The sequence below is a fragment of the Manis javanica genome, chromosome 7, assembly GCF_040802235.1.
Source record: "Manis javanica isolate MJ-LG chromosome 7, MJ_LKY, whole genome shotgun sequence".
Classification (NCBI taxonomy): domain Eukaryota; kingdom Metazoa; phylum Chordata; class Mammalia; order Pholidota; family Manidae; genus Manis; species Manis javanica.
The window spans coordinates 3,965,382-3,985,354 of NC_133162.1; the positions used below are offsets into that span (position 1 = coordinate 3,965,382).

Sequence of the window (19,973 nt, forward strand, 5' to 3'; positions counted from 1 at the left end):
CAAACAGCAACAAATGTTGGCGAGGATGTGGAGAAAGGGGAACCCTCCTACACTGCTGGTGGGAATGTAAATTAGTTCAACCATTGTGAAAGCAGTATGGAGGTTCCTCAAAATGCTCAAAATAGACATACCATTTGACCCAGGAATTCCACTTCTAGGAATTTACCCTAAGAATGCAGCACTCCAGTTTGAAAAAGACAGATGCACCCCTATGTTTATCACAGCACTATTCATAATAGCCAAGAATTGGAAGCAACCTAAATGTCCATCGATAGATGAATGGATAAAGAAGATGTGGTACATATACACAATGGAATATTATTCAGCCATAAGAAGAAAACAAATCCTACCATTTGCAACAACATGGATGGAGCTAGAGGGTATTATGCTCAGTGAAATAAGCCAAGCAGAGAAAGACAAATACCAAATGATTTCACTCATCTGTGGAGTATAAGAACAAAGAAAAACTAAAGTAACGAAACAGCAGCAGAAGCACAGAACCCAAGAATGGACTAAGTTACTAAAGGGAGAGGGACTGGGGAGGATGGGTGGGAAGGGAGGGATAAGGGCGGGGAAGAAGAAACGGGATATTACAATTAGCATGTATAATGTGGTGGGGGGCACGGGGAGGCTGTGCAACACAGAGAAGACAAGTAGTGATTCTACAGCATCTTACTATGCTGATGGACAGTGACTGTAATAGGGTTTGTGGGGGGGACTTGGTGAAGGGGGGACCCTAGTAAACATAATGTTCTTCATGCAATTGTAGATTAATGATAACAAAATAAAATAAATAAATAAATAATAAAATAAAATAAAATAATGCAATCAGTCAATTAGCCACTTGTACGGAATTTATAAGACCGGTCACCATTTGCTAGCAAGGCAGCTAAAGCCTAGCTTACCCTGAATGGGCATGGGATCCTCCTCATTGATATATTTCTTGCCACACACTGACATTCGCACCAGTTTTCAACACTTAATTGGAATCCCTTAAAGATAAGATATAGCAGCTGTGTTAGGGAGATGTTTGAATCTGTGATGATCAAATGCGCTTTACTTTATATACCTCGATTATCAATCATTTCTCTATAGTATTTTTTGAAGGAAAAAGGGGGTAGATTGTATACAGTGCACTACTTTCCATGCTTCCTTAAAATTCAGGGGAGCAAAATTCCAACCAGAAGGCCCGTGAGGGCAGGGTAGGTGTTTTCTAGCTCATGGTGGGATTCCCAGCCCCTGGCATGGTGTCCAGCCCATGCTGTGTATAGGATGAATGAGGTGAGCGAAGGAATCAGATACTGTTTTCTCTGTGTACAGTGCCGCCTTACACCCAGTCAAAACCTTGATAGGTGGTTTTTTTTTTTGGGTGCTTTGCTGACAGCAGATAGAAGTGCATTATTCAGCTTTTCAGACTATCGCCCGAACGACCTACAGAGCCACTGACAAAACAGAACCGCAGAGTCGGAAGGTAAGTGGGTCCTGGATCTGATACACAGCAGAGAGATTACAGTCAGCAGTATTACACTGTGTATTTCAAAGTTGCTAATTGACTACACTTTAAATGTTCTCACCACAAAAAAATGGTAATCATGTGGCCTGATAGAGGGGTTAGCTAACACTATGGTGGTAGTGATCATACTGCAATACATTAATGTATCACATTAACACATTGTACACCTTGAGCTCACGCAATGCTATATGTCAGTTACATCTCCATTAAAACAAGAAAGGAAGAGAAAAACTCAGAAAGCCAAGGGTTTGAGGCATCAAGGGATTGGGATCCGTCTCTCAGCCCTGAACCATTTAAATGTCATCGGTTCCTAAGCCAACCAGTGGAAAGGGAATCTTTACTTCTAATACTGTTCTGAAGGTTTCATCATCAAGCCGTTTGGTGATAAATTTACCTAAAAACATGAATTATAGTTATGCCATAGAATTCTCTTACTGTAAAACAGATTTTTTTTTTCTCTTATTATGTTAGAGACTTTTGTCCTTGCTGGCAATTCATTCCACTTTCTTGGGGGAACCACCAAAATGCTCACCAACTTTGGATGGGAGATAATTTTAATTACATTCATTGTTTTGTGAAGAACTCTGTCAAAATGAATTTATGCACTCATTTATATGTTCTTGACCTACGTAGACTAAATCATTAAAAGTGATTTTAATAAACTGAGACTTGTATAAAATCTTACTGAAGTTCAACTTGGTTGGAGATTATTAGGAGTATCATAGTATTAAAATAGACACTTTAATTGTATTCTATACAAAAATAAAGCCAATTAAAACTAAGTGAAAACAATCTGTTAATAACACGGAGAAATAGTTAAGAGGAGATCTTCAAGACATGATAATGGCCAGCTAAACTGATTCCATTTATTAAACATATTTTATGATATCATTTGCAGATGAGAAAACTGAGGTTCAGAGCGTTTTCCAAGGCCATGTATGCCTCATCTGATGTATGCTCAAGAGAGGCAGAGACAGGAAATCAGAGGCCAGGGGGCGGACTCAGCTGCGAAGCAGGTTCTCCAAGGGTGCTGACACTGGTCCAGGTGCTGGGGGCTTCACAGGAAGAGCTGAGAACACGTCTTTGGTCCCAGCTATCTGGATCCTGAGATGCAGACGCCTTTGAGAGTTATGATTTGGAAAATATTTGTATTCATCCCAAACCCAAGAAATAGTGACTATTACTAAAAAATGGCATACACAAAAATAACAAAATATGAAATGACTAATTTAGCTCCTTATTCTTTTGTCACCCTACTTGCCTCTTTCTTTTTCCCTCTTTCTTTCTTTCTCTTTCTTCTCTTCCCTCTTGCTTTTAATTCTCAAATTCAGCTGTGAGGTTCATTTATTTTTCTTTGATCCGATGGCATTCTTCCTGGAAAATACAACTGGGGCCATTTCCTTCAGTTTTATCCTATGGGAAGAGGACCAGGGGCTCTCACGCTGTCTGGGCAATCCTGGGGGCCAGATAACTATTTTCTGGAAGCTTGAGTGACAAGTCTATGGTCATTCAGGATCACTGCAGAGAAGACGGTTCACGTGTCACAGAGGGCTGCTGAGCCACCCATCTCCCTGCCGACAGGCCCCGCGGGTCATGGGCCCCCTCTCGCCGACCCACAGAAGAGTAGCTCCAGGCAGACAGAACGGCTCAGCAGCAGCCCGGCTTGGCCTCCGAGGCCACTCCAGTTATCCCAGTGTTGTGGCCCCAAAGTTCAACCTCTTCTTTTTGTAGATCCACCAAGGATTCCAGTTTGTGTAAGTGTGAAATGAAATCAGAGGCATTAAAGGAGATTTAAATCAGTGAACACAAATGGATGAATCCAGAGTGCACACCCCTACAACCAAAAGACCTGCTTCTAAGGGACACATGGGTCCGAACCCTGTAAGAAGGGACCAGGGACATCATACTGGGGATGGGCCTCCTTCCCAGAAGGACCAGCAGCAGCTCCCAGAACAGGCTTCCTTAATGGCCAGTCCATGCACTGCCATTTGTGCTGGAGCTGGAGAGACTGCTTGTTTACCAGCTGGATGAAAGGACGTGCTTCGGGGTCAGGAACACAGGCCCGAAAGAGACCTTGGGGACCCAGTGGGCATGAGCAAAGTACAAACCACCGCAAACGGTCGAGAGACACGAATTCTAAGGATACGCTTACCCTGAAAGTTTCATCTAATCTCAGAAAATCACAGAGACACAGAATAAAGATGCATCTGGCTGCTGTGGAGCTGATCTTGGCTCTAGCCAAAGGGTGTGCCCAGTGGGCCCCCTGCCAACACCTACACCTACAGTCTCCCCTTCTGTCCCATCCTAGACAAGCTATGGGGGGAGCTCCCTTTGACCCCATATTTGGAAATTTCCTGTGGAATGTCAGTGGAATGCAAGGTGATATATAGTTGAGAAAAGAAATCAAATTCATTATTAGATTTCACAACATCCAAAGAGGGCAGTAATGAATAGAAAGAATACAGTTAGTTCATTTAGGGCATATCATATCTACGTTAATAAACATTGTGTGCGTGTGTGTGTGAAAACCACATTGCCATTCTTTAGCCTCTGGTTGACACAGATGGGATGGAAGAATTCCTCCTGAGCTGTGTTTTGGGACCACGCATTCCTGCTCCCAGAGCCTCCTCTATCTTATCCAAAGTACATCCCCACCTCAAGCATAAAGAGTATGGCTTAAAGCCTCTCTCTAAGGCAGGGCATGCAGGGCAGGAGAGTTCCAGCTAAGGTCATCTCTGAACTGACATCGGTCCTTGCAATAATGGCATCCATTGGAAAGGAAAACAGCAAAGTAAACACTTGGGCTTGTACACATCCTGTAGGACAGATGAGCTGTCTTCCAGCTCAGAAACTACTATTGTGCTGCCGTCTGACGTTAAAATGCAAAACCACCGCTCTGCAGGACAAGCGTAGAATTTCCAACTTTCTGATGTGCTGGCAAAGCTGTCTGCCTGGTGCACTGCAAACCCGAGGCCAGGACAGCATGGGCTGTAGTGGGAACATGTGGGAACACCGAGAGGAAGGAAGCCGTCCAAGGGAGCCAATCTGAAGGGAGGTCCATTTAAATACGGCCAGAGGAAGATACAGCTGGCAACTCAAGCCAAATAATCCTGACTCCGTTGTTGGTCAAACTGACCACTGCATTCTTTGATCAGAGGCATGATGGGCCTGGCAATTCGTCACACTCTTGAGAGGACTCCTGTACAACAATAGCAGGTGGTGAGGACAGGCGCCACAGGATTGAGCTGGAGGCTGTCCGGGACCCACCTTTGGGAGCCGCCCACCGTGGGAGAGCGCCCAAATACTGGACTGAGAGCCCGATTTTCTCTCATGTCAGCCACTGAGACAAGCTTTCCAAAGCCTCCCTTTGCACAGAGGAGGCAAGCACTGTTTTCTATGCAAATGACCTCTCTGATTAACCTAGAGTAAGGACATCTTTGGGGACCCAAGAATTCATCCTGATGTCATGACCACTGAGTGTAAGAATCATCTGTCACAGGATCCGTAGCCTGACACCCTCAAGAGCTCAAGTTCTTGAGTGGGACCAGATACTCGGCAGGCTCCGGTGCCTTCTAAATTCATCCTTCTTGAAAACAGTTTTACCATCATATTTGCCAAGAATTCAGTCATCAAAGGACACAACCAGTAATTTCTCTAGGTATGAATCTTTGTGGAATAAATCCAAAATGCTACTCCAAGTAAGGAAAAAAAAAAATCTCAGACTTTACATAATCCTTAACACTTCCACTAATGAACAGCAGATGGGGCTGCAAAGACCACAGGATTAAACGACATGGAGGGGAAGAACCCTTTAACCTAAAACTGGTTCACTCGGAACCATCTCAAAATATAAATAGGGCTCTTCTTTGTGGCTTGAAATGTCAGTGAGTCTGTTTCATGCTGGAGCTTGAGCAGAATATCCCAGATATCCTCATGAATTAAAATTAATTTACTTTTTTAACACAGTGGGTCTTTAAATGACTCCTTCTTGCGTTCCTCTAAGCATGTTACAATACACTTAGCTAAAAGACAAAAAAATAATCTAGAATTAACTCACAGCAACCCCACCCTGTCTCAGAACAGGGACAGAACACATGTAACTCCACTCCTATATTCACAAACACCACACACACCCATGCATTCATGCATCAAATTCTTCAAATAATCTTTTTTTTTATTAGGTTGAATAGCCTGCACCAACAAAAGCTGAAAAATTCCTGTATCAAGCTGGAGGCCAGGCACTGATTTATGTGGAAACGGAACACAAATGCCCCGGATAGAGTAAAACTGGTCAAGTGAGTGTCTTGTTGAAAAAGGGCACAAACCAAAATGGGAAGTCAGTTTCTCCCTCTTGACTCAGCAAGTCAAGAAAACACGCACTTAGGCCACGGGAGAGCCAGTCCTGAGCAGCAGCTGCAGCTGGGTGGTGCCCACCGAGGCTCCCCTTGTTCCAAGATGTTTTCTTAGCCACCCGTGGAGTCCATCTGGGGAGAGAGATGAGCAAGGAGCAGATGGACAGATGCCACCTCTGGACAAATCCAGTCCGTGAGTGTGTTAATGAATTAGAAGCTGCCAGATATGGCTTTGCATTGGGTCCACTCTGAACCCAGAGAAAGAAGGAGATCACTCCTGCCTCTGGCAAGGAGGATTCGTTCTGTCAAATGAAAGCTGCAATTTTATGCTTGTGATATAGATTGGAGCAATTAACAAGTATAAGTCGTTTCAAAATAAGCTTAAATCTGCATTTTATGTGTGCAAGTTTCCAGCTGTAATGGGATTATGATGTCAGCAGAGGGAGAGAAGTCCGCAGCTGCGGCAGGCTATGGAGGTAGCAGGCAGCTGTTAAAATAGAGAACTAATGGTGATTAATTCTTGTTATGTGTTTGAAGATTTCACAAAGAGTTCAAGCCCCAATGCTTCCCACAGGGGACAAGGTTCAGGAGGAGAATTTCTGTGAAAAGAGACTCAGAGGAGAGCATTCCATGCTTACTACACGGCCTGGACTGTCTCCTTCACCCACCCCATCAGCTTATTCTTGAGGTTTTAATTCGATCAGTGTTTTCACCAGCCCAGACCCTGGGGTGTCTGCTGGGCCACTCTTAGATAAGCTGGTACACAGTGATTGCCTGCTCCGTTGCCTACTGGGGCTGAGACCCGCTGGTCATCACCAGCCCTTCCTGGGAAGTGTTGGATGCCATCAGTTCTGGGAAGATGAGCTATGCCATACCCCAAGTGGGGCCCACTGGGCCCATTACCTGGCAGGGAGCAGCTATGTGTGGGGAAACCAAGATCTCGAACAGTCCCTTGGAAAACTCTTTTGAAAAATCCATCTTAAATTTCACATCCAAGCATGAGTGTATCTGGGATCAGGTACCAGGGTGGGAAGACATGCACACATTTCTGAGGTTTCATATAACTTGGACTTCTATAAAAGGTGGTCTGTTGCCCTGTAGCCTTGAATACAAAATTGTATATTATATTCTCAAGGAGGGAAATAAAAAATGTATATATATGATGCCGCAAAATTAACATTATATAAAAAGCAACTAAAATAATGCTTAATGCAACAATAATTTTACAATAAAAATCAAGATAAAATAAAAATATCTTGCCAACTTTTATGAAAAGTATCTGACCAAGCACAGAAGATACAAAGTGAAGTCCAGAAATAAGGAGCAGGGGGGAACACTGGGTGCTTTTCCTAGGGCAGCAATTAAGTAGCTAGAGGACACTGGAAAAGCTGGCTTCTTTATCTGTAAAATCTCTTCATCAACTCTTTCATGGAGGATACTTCCCGCTGTAACATTCTTTCAGTTTAAAAGGAGAAGACCGATGGGGTAGTTGTCAAACTGGATTCTGGACGCAGACACCACCAAAGACCAAGCCAGACAGCGACCCAGCAGCTACGGCAGGACTCGATATTCTTGCTGAAGCTTCTCAGGACTGTTTTCTGCACTTGGTGGAAGTCAGTATTTTTTGAAGGTGTACATTGACCTAGTAAATGGGGAGGAGAAAGAAACACAACGCAGGCAGTGACTCAAACTGCGGGAGACAATAAGCAGAGACGGCACGGCATTTATTCGAATGAACTTGAAATCGTAGCTTGAAACGTTGAATGTCGGGACTCATGAGGTATTGCACATTGTATCTGTTCTCTAATAGGATACATCTACTTTCCTGCATGTGCATTTCTATATAACAATGCATTCCTCCACACAGGTCAGAACTCAGATGGGCTGAAATATAAATGAGCAGAATAGTAACTTGCGCTGTTGGCCTTCTGGCTTTGACATAAGTCCTAGGGCTTCAGGATTGAAACAAAAAGGCCTTGTCTCCTTGCTTCCTATCTCGGGGACGATCACATTGCTCAGTCCTTCTCCTCCTTTTCTTCATTTAAAAAAAATAGAAGGAGAAGCATTACAGAGCTGGAACCAGAAAAAAAAAGTTCGAAGCCTCCTAACAAGACTTACACTCTGCAGGGGCAGGGCTGGGCAGGAGGCATGGAGGGTTTCCTTCGGGCAGTCAAACCCTCATCCATCAGCGCTCCACAGAATCACACGGTGTCGGGGCTCGGGGCCGGCCTGCCCAGGTCTCCTGCAGAAATGTTTGGAGCTCAACTGATGTTCCTCAGGGCAGCCCCTTGGTAATGTGATTATGAAAAGTGGCTGGCAGTTGTTTAAAAGGAAACGAGCAATGAGGAGAGGGTCATTTTTGCATCTTCTCCTCCATCCTTCTCCCATGAAACCTAAGGGTGACCTAATGGGATCTGAGCAGCACCCACCCCCAAGCAGTGAGTCTGGGGTGTGCCTTTACTTGAAGGTCACAACTTGGCCAAAGATAATCAGAGGGAAAGACAACAACCCCAGATACACTGAAACTGAACCTCCCGCTTAACCTGTCCCAGACCTGGTCTTTGGGGGTGGTGGTGACTTTTGGTGACCAGATGTGGAAGACATCTTCCCAAGTCCTCTTAAAGACAACTTCCCACGGGGGCCCTGGAGTCCTCTGTCTGAGAGCTCACACAGCCCACACACACGTGCACATGGGGCTTCCCTGGTGCACTGCAAGCTGGAGCATATGAGGTTTACCATTCAGCCCAGTGTCAGGGCCCAGCAGAGAGACGGTCACAGCTGCTGTGCTCCGCAAACTCTAACAGCCAAAGGTAGGGGGTCCTGGAGGGGTGCCAGGAACTGCCTGAGAGGTCAGAAGAAGGGGGAGGCTGTGGGACTGGAGGGGTGCGGAAGGAGGCTGTAATGGGATGGCAGGATGCCCGGGATTCATGGGGCATAAAGAACGGGAGGCAGCCGAGGCTGGAGGAACACAGAGAAACTGGGATGCACCACAGAGAGCGGCCCAGAAATGCAGGTCAGGTGGAATGGATTCAGCATCCACATACACTTTCCAATCTGGTTTTAAAGTGTCAACCAAAATCTAGCAACACACTTTAAATAATAAATAGCAAAATGCTGATTGGATCCTGAAGAAAATGTATCCTTGCAAAAGGCAAATATTTCCATATTTCCACACTTAGGCCATGAAGATCTATAAATTAAAGCATGACTATGTTGACCGAAATGAAGATATTTCACAAAATTGCTTGTAATATGGTTAACAAAAACTGTTCAGATTTCTGATCTACATAGAATATATGTATTTTTTTCCTAAAACCAATTATTTCTAAAACTAATTTTTTCTAAAAATTCTGATTTTTTTACTGTTTTATTCTAATTTCTATTCCCCTGTTTCAATAAAAATAAACTTCAGTCCTAACAGACGTGCAGCAGTATGTACTGCTGGCTTATTCAGAACATGCCTGGATTCTTCTGCTTGGTAGACCAGAGAGACTAAAATCCAAAGGCCAATGAGCAAAGAACAGTCATGGGAAGGACCTCAGGGGACATCCAGAGACCAGAGGACCTAAGAAGAACCAGGACAGGGCCCAGGCAGTGACGTGCAGGAGTTAGAGCCCAGTGGGAGGGAACAGTGAACAGAGCACAGAGTCAGAGAGGCAGGAGACAGCTGAAGGCATGAGAACGGCAGGCGTGCAGCCTTGGACCTGATGCCTTTTGCCAAAGCTAAGCGGTGGGCTCCAGTGGATCCCCAGTCCTACATCAGGAAGCTAGCAAGGGACCTGTCCAAAGGCCACCACCCTGTCCTTTTTATTCTTGTTTCCATTCACACTTGTCTCCTTCTAACAAACCATATGCTTCCCTCATTTATCACATTTACTCTATTTTTTTCCATCCTACTCCCCTAGAAGCATGCTGAGGACAGGAACCATTTTGTTCCTTGATGGGTCACTAGAGTGTTTAGAACAGTGCCTAGTAAGAGGGGACGCTCGACAAACAGAACAATCAAATGCCATAAATGTAAGTAGAACACATGGTCCTCCGAAACTTCTAAAATATTGCACTGCTTTCATTTCACAGGGACAAGAGAACATGAACTTGAGAGAGATCAGAAATGGTTCTATTCCTTCAGAAACATCAAGAGATGACTCAAGATAACTTAGGAAATGTTAAGCGGTCAAGTGCACTGCATACCACCAGCAAGTACGTTTTGGGACCAAGGGAATTAGCAAACAAATTCCACACACCACTGGCAGTTATTTTTAGTGAGGTAGTAGGAAATGAGAGCCTAGAGGAGAAATGGCAAGAACGGGTGTGAGAGTGACTTTTAACTCGAAAAGAAGATTGATCCTGATTCTTACCATCTGGGAGCTAACCTGAATCCCTAGGAAAACAAGTCTCCCTCAAGCTATGGGAAAATTAAAGAGACACAGCCATCCATACTCAATAATAGTCCCACGATGCTCAAGAAGGCTTCACTCTTTCCCCAGTTTCTTGGCTGGTTGTAGGCACTGGTCTCGTAAAGGAATACATAAAGTATATTTACATTGTTTATGAACATGCCTTGATTACAGTTAAACAATTGATGGAGGTTAGTCCCATTTGGTTTGTATGAAAAACGGTTGTGCAGAGCCTGAAAACATATCTGGGTGATGACAAATTGGACTTACTGATTTGGGGAGATAGCCTGTAGGGATGGGAACAGATGAAAAATACATGGGCAGTTGCGATATTGAAGTAGGTAAATGATTTAAAGCGGCTTTGGAAGTAGTTTGTTAAGAGTGAGCTGCCACGAGAATTTCCCGTCCCTGCTGTCAGGGGTTCCGCCCCGTGGTGCACAGTCTGAGCGAGCAGGTGCTTTCCCTCCCCGCGTCCTGCTGCACCTCGAGATCTTTTCCCGTCCCTGCTCCTAACTGCCTTTTCTTGTCCTAGACCTTGTGATCGTGAGCTGCCGCGCTGCTAGTGATCTCTCTGGCTCTGCTGCCCGTGCCCGAGCGGGCGGGACCGGGAGAGCTCCTGCGGACCACTGCTCTATTCAGCCCCAGGAAAGCGTGGCGCTTCGGAGATGGGGGGCTCTCAGCATTCAGGCGGCGGCCCAACCCCCTCAACGTACCAGTGAGAATAAAGTCCCAGAGACAGAGCGCGGGCACGCCGCACGCCCTGACTCGTGACTGATGGGGACAAAGCCTGGCCCTGGCTTCCCCGGCCTCCAGCCACTGCCCTCTGCACTCTGCATGTCTTGTTCCTTCCGAGAGAACAAGGCCATTCTGACCCGATCCAGCCCTCTCACTGGTATCAGAAGAACAAGTCCTCGTCTATCATTTATTTTTAGCCCACCTTGGAAAGCTTCCAGTTGCCAAAGGCATAGAGGTGACCTGCTATTTTGTTCCTACTGTTACAGAACATTTTGAGGAAAGAAAAGGCAGAAGAAAAGCATTCCATGAGCCCATAGGTAATCTCTATGAACAGCACATCTTTCCACACATTTCAATTATCTACTGGTTGAGAGATGATGCATAGATAGATACACAGAGATGATTGATAGATGGATACGCATAGATGATGATGATGATAGACAGATAGATGATAGAGATAGATGATATATAGGTAGATAGATGAGAGAGAGATGATAGAGATAGATGATAGGTAGATAGAGATAGATAGATAGATAGATAGATAGATAGATAGATAGATAGATAGATAGATAGATAGATGATAGAGATAGATGATAGGTAGATAGAGATAGATAGGTAGATAGATAGATAGATAGATAGATAGATAGATAGATAGATAATAGATATAGATAGATGATAGAAATAGATGATAGAGATAGATAGATAGATGATAGATAGATAAGTAGAAAGATAGATGGAGACAGAAAGATGGACCTAGAGATTGTCTGAAGATGCATGGGCCAGAGCAACAGGCTGCCTCAGGCTGGCACTGGGACTCTCAGCCCAGGTGCACAGGTGACCTGGTATGGGGAGGTGGGTTTCCAGACAGACAGATTATAAAGCATCTCTGAGAGCTTGAATCAGGGAAGAAATACAGACAGACAAATGGACCCAGAGAGCTCTATCTGTGAGATGGATTTAGGATGAAAAACAAAAAACTCTGTTCTGCAGTTAAAATAATCATTTGACAATTATTTAAAATGAAAATGTCACATCTATTTTGCAGAAATAAAAAGGAACCTGAGTTGGAGAACTGGCTAGAGTTTTCTCTCTTTGGACAATTAGGAATTCTTTTGAGTCCCTCTTTCCAATTCATGGTGAGGAAGAGGGAAGCAGTGACGATCTTCTGCACCCCAGGTGTGCCCTCAGATGGCGGGATGTCAGATCAGACCAAGTGGGGAGGAGGGAGAAGAGAAGCCACTTGGAAATTGGCCTCACCCTCACCGCATTCACTCTTTCACTGTCTTTCTCATTCATTCATTCACTCAGTTATTCATGCATCTTCCTTCTCTCAAACTCTCTCTTGGAAGCCCCCCAGCTGCCCCTCCCCCTGTACACATGCCGTAATAGACTCAGTGCCCAGCACCCAGAGAAGCTCAGGCAGGATGTAGAGCAAACCCAAGTCCTGTGTGAAGTCCACAGTCTGCAAGGCCAGGCGACAAGTAACCAGGAGGTGGCCCTGCAGGGCTTTAGGGGCAGGTAGAGAAGGATGTGGGGTGTGTGGGTCAGAGCCCCTCCCCAAACTCAGAGGCAGGAAGGCCTCCAGGCTGCAGACCATGAGGGCAGAACTGAAGCTGGGGTAGGGGAGAGGGGTTTGGAGGAAGCCCCACACAGGTGCAACCACAGGAAACGATTTTGCAGACAAGAACAGACCACAAAGGTTGGTGAAGAGAGCTGTGGGGGTCAAATCCTGGGCAGGAGTAATGGTAGTGGCAGCGCAACAGGGTGTCAGCCTGGGGACCTCGGACGGAAGCCTTAGACACTGGGAAGCCCTGGTGACCGTATCTGTGAGGTCCGTAGTGGGGCGGGACAAACCTCAAAGGCGGAGCCCACACAGGAAGCCAGGTTCTTGTACCAGAGCCAGAACCTTTGAAAGAAAGAGCCACCCCCCCTTGGACAGTGTAACAGCCAAGGCGACCTGAGCGGACCATCTCATGAGACACCTCAAAGGCAGAAAGGAGGCCCGAGCACCCCACGGTGGGCTACACTCTCACGGACCTTGGCCATTCTGGGCTCCCCACTCAGGGAAAACTTCCCTTCTTTGAGCCTCTGTTTCCTCATCTTCAAACTGCCAGAAAGAGGAGTTCTGAAGGGCCTTCCTCAGCCCACATGTGCTGGGATGGAGGATAGTTCTCTGTTGGAAGCATGCAACCCACACACACAAGTGAAGTAGAGGCCGCAGCAGCTGTGAACAGCTTTAACAGAGCGTGTGCCACGCGAGCAGCGGGCCCATTGTGGGGAGGGGCCGGGCCCTTGGGACGCAGGCTGTGGGGACACCCGCCCTGCAGGATCTGATGGGGCCACTGCCACTCACAGCAGCGAGCCCAGGCATGGAGGGGGCTGCTGCAGAGATGCCTCTGATGACACGGAGAGTTTGCAGGCTGAAGATTAGTTTACAGAGAAGATGGCTCCAGAGAAGGCTGGTGTCCACAGCAGGTCGCCCAGATGATGGGCCGCTGGCCGACTCTGAGACAGCTCAGGTAATTTAAGCTCTGGCTTGTCAGTGGCAGGGACACTGGGCATGCACACCTGGGTGGACTTATAATCACCACTATATAAAGGCTGGTGTGTGTATTTGCTGTGATTTGGTTTAAAGTTCCTTTGAGTAAATGGAAGAGAGAGGCCCCTGGCCTTCTGTAGCCGCTCTATTTGGCCGGGTGAAGGCCCAGGGGGATAGGTGGTGGCCAGGGGTGATTTGGGGGCCGTGGGTGAGGAGGGATGGGGGCTGGCTGAGTGCGCTCTGGAGGTCCACCCTCTAGCTGGCTGATAAACAAAACCCAAACAAAAGGGGAAGGAGTACAGAGGAGAGACTTTGTGTTCAAGCCAGAGAAACTTTGAACAAGAACACCACTCATGTGATTTAGAGTCCAGGGACTCAGGTGTGAGAGCTCGGGGTGCTGTTCCCTTCTATGGTCATTTTCACGTGTCCCAAAGGACATGATTTGTGCCATTCGAGGGAACCTCAGTCTCTGTGGCCAGGTGCGCACCCTGCACATTCCGGCCCACAGCTGGAGGAAAGCCACCCCTGGCTCTCATTGTAGAATGTTTTACTTGGTCAAATGACCATTACAAAAATAATGAACTTCCATTCAACTCACAGAAAGCCTCTGTGAAAGCAACTGTGTGGAGAAATTCCTAGAAAATAAAGCTTGCAGCGCGGTGATGTGGGTTCTGCTTCTCCTCCCATTGCATGTTGAGGTCAGGGTCTGTGATGTGCGCAGGTTCTCAGCACCGGACAGAGGCCTGCTCGGGAAGCACACGGAGGGGCTCCTCACACCCCGTGTGCTCACCTTATTTGGGCCCAGTCTGCACCTTGGATTCTGGGCCGTGCAGACACGCAGACACGAGGACACCAGCATGGGCGCCGCATCTCCCAGCACAGGCGGCGGGCTCCTGGGGGCCGAGAAAGACACCAGAGACGGCCCAGCGGGCTCGGAAGGAGTCAAGGCCGCCGACCTCTCACCGGAGGCGGCCCTCAGCTTCCCGTCTTGCACTCTGGTTTGCGTCATTTTCAAATATCAAAAGCAGCCATGAGCTGCCATGGAGCGGAGGGAGAGGGCGTTCTGCCTCGCCGACACTCCCCAGATGGCTCCGGCTGCTCCAGTTCTCTCTCTCGTGACTTTTTTAACTGAAATGAAATCATCTTCTGGGGCAGCCTTGCCTGGGTTGTGTTATTGTTCATACTCTCCTTGAGAGAGAAGTGTGAGGTAGCTAAAAGCATTCCTTTGGAGATGCTATCTAATCAGCCAGGGATTTCCAGAGACCCTGGAGCCGAAGAGGGCTCGTGTGTGTGTGTGTGTGTGTGTGTGTGTGTGTGTGTGTGTGTGTGTGTGTGTGTTTGTGCACATGCACGCGCACAAGTGAATGCACACTCCTGAGTGGGCTTTCGTCCCTGGCCCCTCCTTGGCATGGGCTTGTCAGGTAAGCAGTGAAATTTTCTCAGTTTGGTAATGTGGCTTTCACGGGCATCATTCCTGAATGCATGACCGTGTTGCATTTTTAATGATGATGATGTTAAATGGACTTGATGGGTGACACTCTTCTGATCCACAGGGCATTTTTTATAACATTTATTAAAAAGGCCGAAGTTTATTTTATAATCAGTAATATACAGGAACACAATGGCCCCAACACATTCGTTTTGTCCACAAACCGCGTATTATTTTAGCTTGATAAGTGATGGGAAAAACAAAATTGAAGTCCTCTACAGCCCTTGATCATCTTACTTAATAACAGCAGATGCTCTGAGCAGTGGTATTTTGAAAAGAGCTCTGTCTGCTGCTGGTTATGAAATGGCAGGACATTTGGCATCCTGTCCCATCACACCATTTGAAAACCGTAGAGTCACATAAATGGCCAATGAGAGGTAGGAAAATTTAGCTCCTGTCTGCACAGTACGAGTCATTTCATTCCAGTGATGCAAAACAGCAGAGTTGCCTTTCAAAAGAAAAGTCTCTAAAACTTGCCAGATGACATTGTCTTTAAGGGAACACCCCCACCCCAGCACCACCACACATTGGTGAAAAACAGACTTAATAAAGCAGTTTTAATAAAGAAATGCTATTTTCCCACCTCGTGTTGTGTCGTGTCTTGAACATTATTAAAAGGGAATAGATATACGTCCAAGGGCTGAGTGAGGCTGGGCCAGGCCCTGAGGAAATGCCTTCTCCCCAACACAGGCAGACCTCAGACCTTGATGGGAGAGCAGGACGTGGGGCAGGAGCAGCAGGGGATGCTCAAGACACAGCTGTGTTTGCACCCAAAGCTCCCAGGTGATTCTACTGTCCCTGAGACTCAAGGAGTTCTTCTCCCACCCAGACCCCTAGGAAGGGGTCAGTGTGGCCCAATGACGGATCCCAGATGCCAGTTCAAGATCTAGGATCTGTCTGCAAGATCAATGCTTTCAGTGAAGGTGCTCAAGCATCCCCCCAATGCACCATTCCTCCTTGCCTATGGGCGTCTGATGTACAAGCCAACAGGAAGGTCCAAACCCCGCAACCCCAGCATTCCCCTTGCTGTCTGCTTCCAAATGAAAGCCCAGCTCCTGCGGGTGGCCTCCCAGCCAGCTGGGCCTGTCTGGCTCAACTGTGGGTAGAGAACATTATTGCCCACATCAAGATAAATTCTGTCCATCTCTCAAGGAAAAATGGAGAGGAGGTATGATTATTTAGGCTGTCCACGCTCAAAATTGCCTGAACTCCAGCTGCTTCCATGTTGGAGACAACAGATCAGAACAAGACTCCCAGGCCCTCTGAACTGCCCCTGTGCACTTCAGCCCAGCCCGCAGGCCCCCTCCCCTTCCCCCTTCCCTTCTGTTTGCATCTGCAAGGGGGGCTGTGCTGTGCCGGTCAGCAGCGGAGCCTCAAGGCTGCGGGACCTCATGGGGTGTTCGAGATGCTTTGTGCAGAACAGAGAGAAGCCAGTATCAAAATCTTGAAGGAAAGAATTTTAGCTTTGGAAAAAGGAAGAGAATGGTCCTGCTAAGTATCACATAAAAAGGCTACTTGGAGACTGAAGTGGCTTTAGACTGATTGCAACTGTTGAAGGGCGTCGGACGTGGTCCTATGTGCAGGGAGCGGCAGTCATGGTTTCCAGTGAGAACCAAAGACACCGTGGCCTTCACGACCAGTGCAGGAGAAGCCAGGTCCCGCAAGGCCTGGCCTGCTGGTCCAGAGCTCATGCTGACGTGTGTGAGGCTCTCAACAGTGTCACAGTTTTAGCCCCTGAATGATGGGAAAATGCAAATACCGTCAGGCCCCTCCCTGCTGTCTTGTTCTCAGAGCCCGTGTCAACAGAGAAAACACTCATTTGAGCCAGGTTCACTCACTGTGCAACCACCTTCCTTGAATGGGGTCCAGGGCCCCCCTCCCTCGGGTGAGTCCCAGTCAGGAAAGCAGTGCCCATCCCCGGATGCACTGGCACCTCCCTCCTGCAGTGGGCCCACGGGTGCAGGGCAGACCCAGAGCCTGGCAGGGACAAGGGGCCCCTGCACAGCCAGGTGAGGGTGGAAGAACACATCCGCCTCTTCCTATGCTGCATACTTATCTCTGCCATCAAACATAGTGTCGCAGTTGACATTTGACAGTGAATCTGAGGAAAGAGAGTGTGCAGCCAAAACTTGGGGCGATCGCCACATGTTTCTTTCGAGTGTCATTGAACATAAACCTTCCTGGCTAAGAGCTGATTGGATGGGTTTTATTTCAGCCCAGAGTGATTTTTTAAATGACTAATTTATAAAATCTTTGGAAATAAGAGTTTCTAATGGAAGCGCTTACACAACCATAACTCTGGCGTTGCAAATGGCACCATTGTCGTTAAGGGCGTGTTGCTGTTTGTTTTATGCTAATCCGCCTTCAATGTGACAGACTGTCACCTGCACGGGGGGTACCGTTCAGCACTGTATTAGCCCATATGGCACAAGCTAAATTGTATCGAAGCTATGGGCTAATTATGGATGAGTTAATAAAGCCAGGCAGAGGGAGCCTGGCCATCCCCCACCAACCCAGGCCTCAGAGGATCCCCCCTACTCCCCAAACTGAATTATCCCTGTTTGAGCTTTTCAATTCTTCACAGTTTGGTCTCTGAGAACAAATACATAACTCCATTTTAAATATACTCTTGTCCTTCCCATATTCCCACGATTTTGGTGATAGACTTGAAAACAACTTTGGAGGTACTTGGCACCTTCCCAAAAGCCTGATCTTAGGGACAGTTTAGATTTCGGCATAAAAGGAGTGACTGCAACTGGGGAGCAGACTCGGAACTTACTTAAATTACCTGGGTTTTGATAAAGAAAAATCGAGTGTGTTTTACACATTAAGGCTGTAGGTAAATTCTCTAAGCATAGATGCTTTGGGGCCATTAATTATAGTTTAGAAGTGGCAAGCATGCACTCATTGTGGTCATACGTCCATCAGGTTTTAATCAGAAGACACAAACATTTCATTTAGATGGAATTAATTATCTAGTTTGAAAACATTTCCTTTAAAGCCTATTTCGGTTTTCTGGCATGCGCCTCCTGAGTTCTTCACCCAAGAACTGGCAGGCTGTCGCTTCCTATGGGGGGAGAGCCACATGTCATCTGCCACTCCCCCCAAGCTCCACCTCTGCCATCGGCAAGGGGTGCAGATTTCTCTGTAGCCGGGAGGGTGAGCCCTGCAGGCCTGTCCTCGGAGACCCACTCCGACGCCGCTCTGTTAATCAGCCGGCACTGGGAACATGGGGCACATTTGGCTTCTCCCTCCCAAATCAAGCCCAGCCTGCATGGGATATGCCAGCCTGGGGAGTCGGATTTCTTGGGTGACACCCTTAGCTTCTCCCTGTGTAGTCTTTAGATGTCTCAATTAACTGGGATAGTGACTCGCAAAACATGACAATCTGCCACTTGACTAATATTTGCAAATAACTGCACTTTGCATCCCCTGGAAAGTTCAGACTATGAGACGCTCAGCCAGCGAGTCTCCCACTACAAGTCCACACCTGAAATGAATGTTTCGAGCACCAGCAATTCCCTGTCTCTGATATTTTTAATAAAATAAAACATTCATTTTCATCCTCTTTCTGTACTCTCAGTTAGGTCATTGGCATCTTAACCAAAAAAAAAAAAAAAAAAAAAACCATAAAGGCCTGGAATAAAAGAAGAAGAAAAAGGCAAGCAGGTGGTCGGGTTTGCACACGAGGGAGGCAGTGGGTGTGGGTCTCCCTCTCGCTGAGCCGGGGGCCTCAAGCAGACTAGCTCTCCCCCATGTACCCACCGGTCCCCATCTCTAAAAAAGGGGACGGGGCAGGGCCTACTTCATAAGTTTTAGGAAGCGCAGGCAGGTGGTACCTGATATGAAGCTACTAGTATAGTTTCTGGGACACAGTAAGTCACATAGATGAGAAAACTACAGGGACACACAGAATCACAGTCACTGGGCGGGTGACCAGGGGACAGCAAAACAACACAAAACTCCACAGAAATGGAGACAAAGACCTGCACTGGAACAGACACATGAGCGCTCCTGAAGCTGCTCAGCGCTCAGCCGGCCACCGCCAGGCTCGAGCAGGAGGGGGGAGAGCTGTCCTGTTCCACTCCGGGCCTGGACGGGAGCTTTGCTGTCCACAGGGGAGGCCTGCTGACGTGCTCTTGCCTGTATGAGCCAAGGTCTGATACGGGCGTATAAATAACAAAGGATTTACTAGAGGCATTCGTCCTTAGGCAGTCGTGGGCCTAGATACTCAGTTGAAGGGCAGCTGACATTTCTGCGTCTGGTGCTGGAGCTGGAAGCCCGCAGGGCCGGCAGTCGGGAGGGTGGATGGCCTGCCTGGGGAAGGCCAGGCGGCAGGGCTGTGCAGCCAACCTGGAGTCCATGGGAGCCTGGGGTTCACTCCAGCTTTGCCCCTGGGAGTGACCTGCAGGAGAAGCAGGCGGACGCACACAGTCCCACCTGCCCCAGGCCCAGGCGGGGAAGCAGAGCACAGGGTCTTGCAGGAGGTAGAGGAGGCCTGGGCCACCCTGAAAAGTGTCCCCTGGCTCCCCCATCACTGGCAGCTCCAACCACCCAGAGCCTCTCCGTGGCCACGCTGCCCAGAACTCTGCGGGGGAGGGAATCCTGGATTGACTCCTACATACCCATCGCACACCAGCCGGGACGAGGGGGCCGGACCACGGCTGCATTTCACTTGACCACCGAAACTCTCCAGTTACATAAAAGCAAATATGTGAGAGTCAGTCAAATGTGCCCGTGGTCAGAGCTGCCTCTGAGTCAAACACGTCCGTCGTCCATGGCCCATGGCATCGGCCTTCCGAAATGCCACCTGCCTGGGGCAGCGGGGCTTCCGAGGGAGGGCGCAGGCCTTGCCAGCCAGAAGTGCATCAAGAAGGGAAGTCTCCCCAAAGGGAAGAGAGAAATTCCAAGTCTTTGCTTTCTGGAGAAAGCACCTGTAACCGCCCCC

At 47.7% G+C, this 19,973-nt stretch overlaps 1 long non-coding RNA gene across 1 annotated transcript in view; it reads right to left on the reverse strand.

The window, feature by feature from the left end:
• Positions 1–7,017: 7,017 nt before the first annotated feature.
• Positions 7,018–19,973, reverse strand: part of LOC140850327 (uncharacterized) — a 125,515-nt gene continuing 112,559 nt past the window's right edge. The window contains exon 3 of the long non-coding RNA XR_012132954.1: positions 7,018–7,507. This is a non-coding gene — a long non-coding RNA (uncharacterized lncRNA). The remainder of the gene's footprint in view (positions 7,508–19,973) is intronic.